The following is a 10,598-nucleotide window of genomic DNA, read 5'->3' on the forward strand; positions in this document are numbered from 1 at the left end:
AGGTGTGAAAAATGCGAGGATCATGAAAAGGTGTGAAAAACGCGAGGAGCATGAAAAGGTGTGAAAAATGCGAGGAGCATGAAAAGGTGTGAAAAATGCGAGGAGCATGAAAAGGTGTGACAAATACCAGGAGCATGAAAAGGTGTAAAAATGCGAGAAGCATGAAAAGGTGTGAAAAATGCCAGGAGAATGAAAAGGTGTGAAAAATGCCAGGAGCATGAAAAGGTGTGAAAAATGACAGGAGCATGAAAAGGTGTAAAAAATGGAAGGAGCATAAAAAGGTGTGACAAATACCAGGAGCATGAAAAGGTGTGAAAAATGCGAGGAGCATGAAAAGGTGTGATAAGTGCGAGGAGCATGAAAAGGTGTGAAAAATGCGAGGAGCATAAAAAGGTGTGAAAAATGCGAGGATCATGAAAAGGTGTGAAAGACGCGAGGAGCATGAAAAGGTGTGAAAAATGCGAGGATCATGAAAAGGTGTGACAAATACCAGGAGCATGAAAAGGTGTGAAAATGTGAGGAGCATGAAAAGGTGTGAAAAATGCCAGGAGAATGAAAAGGTGTGAAAAATGCCAGGAGCATGAAAAGGTGTCAAAAATGACAGGAGCATGAAAAGGTGTAAAAAATGGAAGGAGCATAAAAAGGTGTGACAAATACCAGGAGCATGAAAAGGTGTGAAAAATGCGAAGAGCATGAAAAGGTGTGAAAAATGCGAGGAGCATGAAAAGGTGTGAAAAATGCGAGGAGCAGGAAAAGGTGTGAAAAATGCGAGGAGCATGAAAAGGTGTGAAAAAGGCGAGGAGCAAAAAAAAAAAAGTCGAGGAGCATGAAAAATTGTGAAAAATGCAAGGAGCATGAAAAGGTGTGAAAATTGCGAGGAGCATGAAAAGGTGTGAAAAATGCAGGGGCATGAAAAGTGGTGAAAAATATGAGGAGCATGAAAACGTGTGAAAATTTTGAGGAAAATAAAAAGCTGTCAAAAATTCTAAGAGCATGAAAAGGTGTGAAAAATGCGAGGAGCATGAAAAGGTGTCAAAAATGCGAGGAGCAAGAAAAGGTATGAAAAATGGGAGGAGCATGAAAAGGTGTGAAAAATGCGAGGAGCATGAAAAGGTGTGAAAAATGCGAGGAGCAAAAAAAAAAAAAAAAGACCAGGAGCATGAAAAGGTGTGAAAAATGGGAGGAGAATGAAAAGGTGTGAAAAATGCGAGGAGCATGAAAAGGAGTGAAAAATTCGAGGAACAGGAAAAGGTGTGAAAAATACGAGGAGCATGAAAAGGAGTGAAAATTTCGAGGAGGATGAAAAGCTGTCAAAAATTGTAGGAGCATGAAAAGGTGTGAAAAATGCGAGGACCATAAAAAGGTGTGAAAAATGCGAGGATCATGAAAAGGTGTGAAAAACGCGAGAAGCATGAAAAGGTCTGACAAATGCGAGGAGCATGAAAAGGTGTGAAAAATGCCAGGAGCATGAAAAAGTGTGAAAAATGCGAGGAGCATGAAAAGGTGTGAAAAATACGAGGAGCATGAAAAGGTGTGAAAAATGCGAGGAGCATGAAAAGGTGTGAAAAAAGCGAGGAGCAAAAAAGAAAAAAGCCGAGGAGCATGAAAAGTTGTGAAAAATGCCAGGAGGAAAAAAAAAAGCCAAGAAGCATGAAAAGGTGTGAAAAATGCGAGGAGCATGAAAAGGTGTGAAAAATTCGAGGAACAGGAAAAGGTGTGAAAAATACGAGGAGCATGAAAAGGAGTGAAAATTTCGAGGAGGATGAAAAGGTGTCAAGAATTCTAGAAGCATGAAAATGTGTGAAAAATGCGAGGAGCAAGAAAAGGTGTTAAAAAATGAGAAGAGCATGAAAAGGTGTGAAAAATGCGAGACCCAGAAAAGGTTTGAAAAATGCGAGTAGGATGAAAAGGTGTGAAAACTGCCAGGAGCATGAAAAGGTGTGAAAAATGCCAGGAGCATGAAAAGGTGTGAAAAATGCCAGGAGGAAAAAAAAAGACGAGGAGCGTGAAAAGGGGTGAAAAATGGCAGGAGCATGAAAAGGTGTGAAAAATGCCAGGAGCATGGAAATGTGTGAAAAATGCCAGGAGCATGAAAAGGTGTGAAAAATGCCAGGAGGATGAAAAGGTGTGAAATCTGCCAGGAGAATGAAAAGGTGTGAAAACTGCCAGGATCATGAAAAGGTGTGAAAAATGCCAGGAGCATGAAAAGGTGTGAAAAATGACAGGAGCATGAAAAGGTGTAAAAAATGGAAGGAGCATAAAAAGGTGTGACAAATTCCAGGAGCATGAAAAGGTGTGAAAAATGCGAGGAGCAAGAAAAGGTGTGAAAAATGCGAGTAGGATGAAAAGGTGTGAAAAATGCGGAGCGTGAAAAGGTGTGAAAAATGCGAGGAGCAAGAAAAGGTGTGAAAAATGCGAGTAGGATGAAAAGGTGTGAAAAATGCGAGGAGCGTGAAAAGGTGTGAAAAATGCGAGGAGCAAGAAAAGGTGTGAAAAATGCGAGTAGGATGAAAAGGTGTGAAAAATGCGAGGAGCGTGAAAAGGTGTGAAAAATGCGAGGAGCATGAAAAGGTGTGAAAAATGCCAGGAGGAAAAAAAAAAAGATGGGGAGCATGAAAAGGTGTGAAAAATGGCAGGACCATGAAAAGGTGTGAAAAATGCCAGGAGCATGAAAATGTGTGAAAAATGCCAGGAGCATGAAAAGTTGTGAAAAATGCCAGGAGGATGAAAAGGTGTGAATACTGCCAGGAGCATGAAAAGGTGTGAAAACTGCCAGGAGCATGAAAAGATGTGAAAAATGCCAGGAGCATGAAAAGGTGTGAAAAATGACAGGAGCATGAAAAGGTGTAAAAAATGGAAGGAGCATAAAAAGGTGTGACAAATACCAGGAGCATGAAAAGGTGTGAAAAATGCGAGGAGCATGAAAAGGTGTGATAAGTGCGAGGAGCATGAAAAAGTGTGAAAAATGCGAGGAGCATGAAAAGGTGTGAAAAATGCGAGTAGGATGAAAAGGTGTGAAAAATGCGAGGAGTGTGAAAAGGTGTGAAAAATGCGAGGAGCATGAAAAGGTGTGAAAAATGTGGGGAGCATAAAAATGTGTTAAAAATGCCAGCAACATGAAAAGTTGTGAAAAATGCAAGGAGCAAAAAAAAAAAGTCGAGGAGCATGAAAAGGTGTGAAAAATGCGAGGAGCATGAAAAGGTGTGAAAAATGTGAGGAGCATGAAAAGGTGTTAAAAATGTGAGGAGCAAAAAAAAAAAAAAGACCAGGAGCATGAAAAGGTGTGAAATATGGGAGGAGCATGAAAAGGTGTGAATAAAGCGAGGAGCAAAAAAGAAAAAGCCGAGGAGTATGAAAAGGTGTGAAAAATGCCAGGAGGAAAAAAAAAAGCCGAGGAGCATGAAAAGGTGTGAAAAATGGGAGGAGCATGAAAAGGTGTGAAAAATGCGAGGAGCATGAAAAGGTGTGAAAAATTCGAGGAACAGGAAAAGGTGTGAAAAATGCGAGGAGCATGAAAAGGTGTGAAAAATGCGAGGAGCAAAAAAAAAAAAAAAAGACCAGGAGCATGAAAAGGTGTGAAAAATGGGAGGAGCATGAAAAGGTGTGAAAAATGTGAGGAGCATGAAAAGGTGTGAAAAATGCGAGGAGCAAAAAAAAAAAAAAAGACCAGGAGCATGAAAAGGTGTGAAAAATGGGAGGAGCATGAAAAGGTGTGAAAAAAGCGAGGAGCATGAAAAGGTGTGTAAAATTCGAGGAGCATGAAAAGGTGTGAAAAATACGAGGAGCATGAAAAGGTGTGAAAAATTCGAGGAGCATGAAAAGGTGTGAAAAATTCGAGGAACAGGAAAAGGTGTGAAAAATACGAGGAGCATGAAAAGGAGTGAAAATTTCGAGGAGGATGAAAAGCTGTCAAAAATTGTAGGAGCATGAAAAGGTGTGAAAAATGCGAGGAGCATAAAAAGGTGTGAAAAATGCGAGGAACATGAAAAGGTGTGAAAAATTCGAGGAGCATGAAAAGGTGTGAAAAATGCGAGGAACAGGAAAAGGTGTGAAAAATGCGAGGAGCATGAAAAGGTGTGAAAAATGCGAGGAGCAAAAAAAAAAAAAAAGACCAGGAGCATGAAAAGGTGTGAAAAATGGGAGGAGCATGAAAAGGTGTGAAAAATGTGAGGAGAATGAAAAGGTGTGAAAAATGCGAGGAGCAAAAAAAAAAAAAAGACCAGGAGCATGAAAAGGTGTGAAAAATGGGAGGAGCATGAAAAGGTGTGAAAAAAGCGAGGAGCATGAAAAGGTGTGAAAAATTCGAGGAACATGAAAAGGTGTGAAAAATACGAGGAGCATGAAAAGGTGTGAAAAATTCGAGGAGAATGAAAAGGTGTGAAAAATTCGAGGAACATGAAAAGGTGTGAAAAATACGAGGAGCATGAAAAGGAGTGAAAATTTCGAGGAGGATGAAAAGCTGTCAAAAATTGTAGGAGCATGAAAAGGTGTGAAAAATGCGAGGAGCATAAAAAGGTGTGAAAAATGCGAGGATCATGAAAAGGTGTGAAAAACGCGAGGAGCATGAAAAGGTGTGAAAAATGCGAGGAGCATGAAAAGGTGTGAAAAATGCGAGGAGCATGAAAAGGTGTGACAAAAACCAGGAGCATGAAAAGGTGTGAAAAGTGCGAGGAGCATGAAAAGGTGTGAAAAATGCGAGGAGCATGAAAAGGTGTGAAAAATGCGAGTAGGATGAAAAGGTGTGAAAAATGACAGGAGCATGAAAAGGTGTAAAAAATGGAAGGAGCATAAAAAGGTGTGACAAATACCAGGAGCATGAAAAGGTGTGAAAAATGCGAAGAGCATGAAAAGGTGTGATAAGTGCGAGGAGCATGAAAAGGTGTGAAAAATGCGAGGAGCATGAAAAGTTGTGAAAAATGTGGGGAGCATAAAAAGGAGTGAAAAATGCCAGCAAGATGAAAAGGTGTGAAAAATGCAAGGAGAAAAAAAAAAAAAGTCGAGGAGCATGAAAAATTGTGAAAAATGCGAGGAGCATGAAAAGGTGTGAAAAATGCGAGGAGCATGAAAAGGTGTGAAAAATCCGAAGAACATGAAAAGGTGTGAAAAATACGAGGAGCATGAAAACGTGTGAAAATTTCGAGGACAATGAAAAGCTGTCAAAAATTCTAGGAGTATGAACAGGTGTGAAAAATGCGAGGAGCATGAAAAGGTGTGAAGAGTGTGAGGAGCATGAAAAGATGTGTAAAATGCGAGGAGCATGAAAAGGTTTGAAAAATGCGAGGAGCAAAGGAAAAAAAAAAAAGTCCAGGAGCATGAAAAGGTGTGAAAAATGCGAGGAGCATGAAAAGGTGTGAAAAATGCGAGGAGTATGAAAACGTGTGAAAAATGCGAGGAGCAAAGAAAAAAAAAAATACCAGGAGCATGAAAAGGTGTGAAAAATGCGAGGAGCATGAAAAGGTGTAAATAATGCCAGGAGCAAAAAAAAAAAAAGAAAAAGACGAGGAGCATGAAAAGGTGTGAAAAATGCCAGGAGGAAAAAAAAAAAAGACGAGGAGCATGAAAAGGTGTGAATAATGGCAGGAGCATGAAAAGGTGTGAAAAATGGGAGGAGCAAGAAAAGGTGTTAAAAAATGCGAAGAGCATGAAAAGGTGTGAAAAATGCGAGGAGCATGAAAAGGTTTGAAAAATGCGAGTAGGATGAAAAGGTGTGAAAAATGCGAGGAGCATGAAAAGGTGTGACAAATGCCAGGAAAATGAAAAGGTGTGAAAAGTGCCAGGAGGAAAAAAAAAAAGACGAGGAGCATGAAAAGGTGTGAAAAATGCCAGGAGCATGAAAATGTGTGAAAAATGCCAGGAGCATGAAAATGTGTGAAAAAAGGCAGGAGCATGAAAAGGTGTGAAAAATGTGGGGAGCATAAAAATGTGTTAAAAATGCCAGCAACATGAAAAGTTGTGAAAAATGCAAGGAGCAAAAAAAAAAAGTCGAGGAGCATGAAAAGGTGTGAAAAATGCGAGGAGCATGAAAAGGTGTGAAAAATGTGAGGAGCATGAAAAGGTGTTAAAAATGCGAGGAGCAAGAAAAAAAAAAAGACCAGGAGCATGAAAAGGTGTGAAAAATGGGAGGAGCATGAAAAGGTGTGAATAAAGCGAGGAGCAAAAAAGAAAAAGCCGAGGAGTATGAAAAGGTGTGAAAAATGCCAGGAGGAAAAAAAAAAGCCGAGGAGCATGAAAAGGTATGAAAAATGGGAGGAGCATGAAAAGGTGTGAAAAATTCGAGGAGCATGAAAAGGTGTGAAAAATTCGAGGAACAGGAAAAGGTGTGAAAAATGCGAGGAGCATGAAAAGGTGTGAAAAATGCGAGGAGCAAAAAAAAAAAAAAAGACCAGGAGCATGAAAAGGTGTGAAAAATGGGAGGAGCATGAAAAGGTGTGAAAAATGTGAGGAGCATGAAAAGGTGTGAAAAATGCGAGGAGCAAAAAAAAAAAAAAAAGACCAGGAGCATGAAAAGGTGTGAAAAAAGCGAGGAGCATGAAAAGGTGTGTAAAATTCGAGGAGCATGAAAAGGTGTGAAAAATACGAGGAGCATGAAAAGGTGTGAAAAATTCGAGGAGCATGAAAAGGTGTGAAAAATTCGAGGAACAGGAAAAGGTGTGAAAAATACGAGGAGCATGAAAAGGAGTGAAAATTTCGAGGAGGATGAAAAGCTGTCAAAAATTGTAGGAGCATGAAAAGGTGTGAAAAATGCGAGGAGCATAAAAAGGTGTGAAAAATGCGAGGAGCATGAAAAGGTGTGAAAAATGCGAGGAGCATGAAAAGGTGTGAAAAATTCGAGGAACAGGAAAAGTTGTGAAAAATGCGAGGAGCAGGAAAAGGTGTGAAAAATGCGAGGAGCAAAAAAAAAAAAAAAGACCAGGAGCATGAAAAGGTGTGAAAAATGGGAGGAGCATGAAAAGGTGTGAAAAATGTGAGGAGCATGAAAAGGTGTGAAAAATGCGAGGAGCAAAAAAAAAAAAAAAGACCAGGAGCATGAAAAGGTGTGAAAAATGGGAGGAGCATGAAAAGGTGTGAAAAATGCGAGGAGCATGAAAAGGTGTGTAAAATTCGAGGAGCATGAAAAGGTGTGAAAAATACGAGGAGCATGAAAAGGTGTGAAAAATTCGAGGAGCATGAAAAGGTGTGAAAAATTCGAGGAACAGGAAAAGGTGTGAAAAATACGAGGAGCATGAAAAGGAGTGAAAATTTCGAGGAGGATGAAAAGCTGTCAAAAATTGTAGGAGCATGAAAAGGTGTGAAAAATGCGAGGAGCATAAAAAGGTGTGAAAAATGCGAGGATCATGAAAAGGTGTGAAAAACGCGAGGAGCATGAAAAGGTGTGAAAAATGCGAGGAGCATGAAAAGGTGTGAAAAATGCGAGGAGCATGAAAAGGTGTGACAAAAACCAGGAGCATGAAAAGGTGTGAAAAGTGCGAGGAGCATGAAAAGGTGTGAAAAATGCGAGGAGCATGAAAAGGTGTGAAAAATGCGAGTAGGATGAAAAGGTGTGAAAAATGACAGGAGCATGAAAAGGTGTAAAAAATGGAAGGAGCATAAAAAGGTGTGACAAATACCAGGAGCATGAAAAGGTGTGAAAAATGCGAAGAGCATGAAAAGGTGTGATAAGTGCGAGGAGCATGAAAAGGTGTGAAAAATGCGAGGAGCATGAAAAGGTGTGACAAATGTGGGGAGCATAAAAAGGTGTGGAAAATGCCAGCAAGATGAAAAGGTGTGAAAAATGCAAGGAGCAAAAAAAAAAAAAGTCGAGGAGCATGAAAAATTATGAAAAATGCGAGGAGCATGAAAAGGTGTGAAAAATGCGAGCAGCATGAAAAGGTGTGAAAAATGCTGGGGCATGAAAAGTGGTGAAAAATATGAGGAGCATGAAAACGTGTGAAAATTTTAAGGAAAATAAAAAGCTGTCAAAAATTCTAAGAGCATGAAAAGGTGTGAAAAATGCGAGGAGCATTAAAAGGTGTCAAAAATGTGAGGAGCAAGAAAAGGTATGAAAAATGGGTGGAGCATGAAAAGGTGTGAAAAATGCGAGGAGCATGAAAAGGTGTGAAAAATGCGAGGAGCATGAAAAGGTGTGAAAACTGCCAGGAGCATGAAAAGATGTGAAAAATGCGAGGAGCATGAAAAGGTGTGAAAAATGCGAGGAGCAAAAAAAAAAAAAAAACCAGGAGCATGAAAAGGTGTGAAAAATGGGAGGAGAATGAAAAGGTGTGAAAAATGCGAGGAGCATGAAAAGGTGTGAAAAATTCGAGGAACAGGAAAAGGTGTGAAAAATACGAGGAGCATGAAAAGGAGTGAAAATTTCGAGGAGGATGAAAAGCTGTCAAAAATTGTAGGAGCATGAAAAGGTGTGAAAAATGCGAGGAGCATAAAAAGGAGTGAAAATTGCGAGGATCATGAAAAGGTGTGAAAAACGCGAGAAGCATGAAAAGGTGTGAAAAATGCGAGGAGCATGAAAAGGTGTGAAAAATGGCAAGCGCATGAAAAGGTGTGAAAAATGCCAGGAGCATGAAAATGTGTGAAAAATGCCAGGAGCATGAAAAGGTGTGAAAAATGCCAGGAGGATGAAAAGGTGTGAAAACTGCCAGGAGCATGAAAAGGTGTGAAGACTGCCAGGAGCATGAAAAGATGTGAAAAATGCCAGGAGCATGAAAAGGTGTGAAAAATGACAGGAGCATGAAAAGGTGTGAAAAAAGCGAGGAGCAAAAAAGAAAAAGCAAAGGAGTTTAAAAAGGTGTGAAAAATGCCAGGAGGAAAAAAAAAAAGCCGAGGAGCATGAAAAGGTGTGAAAAATGCGAGGAGCATGAAAAGGTGTGAAAAATTCCAGGAACAGGAAAGGGTGTGAAAAATACGAGGAGCATGAAAAGGAGTGAAAATTGCGAGGAGGATGAAAAGCTGTCAAAAATTGTAGGAGCATGAAAAGGTGTAAAAAACGCGAGGAGCATAAAAAGGTGTGAAAAATGCGAGGATCATGAAAAGGTGTGAAAAACGCGAGGAGCATGAAAAGGTGTGAAAAATGCAAGGAGCATGAAAAGGTGTGAAAAATGCGAACAGCATGAAAAGGTGTGACAAATACCAGGAGCATGAAAAGGTGTGAAAAATGCGAGGAGCATGAAAAGGTGTGAAAAATGAGAGGAGCAGGAAAAGGTGTGAAAAATGCCAGGAGCATGAAAAGGTGTGAAAAATGACAGGAGCATGAAAAGGTGTGAAAAATGCGAGGAGTGTGAAAAGGTGTGAAAAATACCAGGAGCATGAAAAGGTGTGAAAAATGCGAGGAGCATGTAAAGGTGTGAAAAATGGCAAGCGCATGAAAAGGTGTGAAAAATGCCAGGAGCATGAAAATGTGTGAAAAATGCCAGGAGCATGAAAAGGTGTGAAAAATGCCAGGAGGAAAAAAAAAGACGAGGAGCGTGAAAAGGTGTAAAAAATGGCAGGAGCATGAAAAGGTGTGAAAAATGCCAGGACCATGAAAATGTGTGAAAAATGCCAGGAGCATGAAAAGGTGTGAAAAATGCCAGGAGGATGAAAAGGTGTGAAATCTGCCAGGAGAATGAAAAGGTGTGAAAACTGCCAGGATCATGAAAAGGTGTGAAAAATGCCAGGAGCATGAAAAGGTGTGAAAAATGACAGGAGCATGAAAAGGTGTAAAAAATGGAAGGAGCATAAAAAGGTGTGACAAATACCAGGAGCATGAAAAGGTGTGAAAAATGCGAGGAGCAAGAAAAGGTGTGATAAGTGCGAGGAGCATGAAAAGGTGTGAAAAATGCGAGGAGCATGAAAAGGTGTGAAAAATGCCAGGAGGAAAAAAAAAAAAGATGGGGAGCATGAAAAGGTGTGAAAAATGGCAGGAGCATGAAAAGGTGTGAAAAATGGCAGGAGCATTGAAAGGTGTGAAAAATGGCAGGAGCATGAAAATGTGTGAAAAATGCCAGGAGGATGAAAAGGTGTGAATAGTGCCAGGAGCATGAAAAGGTGTGAAAACTGCCAGGAGCATGAAAAGATGTGAAAAATGCCAGGAGCATGAAAAGGTGTGAAAAATGACAGGAGCATGAAAAGGTGTAAAAAATGGAAGGAGCATAAAAAGGTGTGACAAATACCAGGAGCATGAAAAGGTGTGAAAAATGCGAGGAGCATGAAAAGGTGTGATAAGTGCGAGGAGCATGAAAAAGTGTGAAAAATGCGAGGAGCATGAAAAGGTGTGAAAAATGCGAGTAGGATGAAAAGGTGTGAAAAATGCGAGGAGTGTGAAAAGGTGTGAAAAATGGCAGGAGCATGAAAAGGTGTGAAAAATGTGGGGAGCATAAAAATGTGTTAAAAATGCCAGCAACATGAAAAGTTGTGAAAAATGCAAGGAGCAAAAAAAAAAAGGCGAGGAGCATGAAAAATTGTGAAAAATGCGAGGAACATGAAAAGGTGTGAAAAATGCGAGGAGCATGAAAAGGTGTGAAAAATGCAGGTGCATGAAAAGTGGTGAAAAATACGAGGAGCATGAAAACCTGTGAAAATTTTGAGGAAAATTAAAGGCTATCAAAAATTCTAAGAGCATGAAA

The sequence above is a fragment of the Cervus elaphus genome, chromosome 4 (genome assembly GCF_910594005.1).
Source record: "Cervus elaphus chromosome 4, mCerEla1.1, whole genome shotgun sequence".
Taxonomy (NCBI): domain Eukaryota; kingdom Metazoa; phylum Chordata; class Mammalia; order Artiodactyla; family Cervidae; genus Cervus; species Cervus elaphus.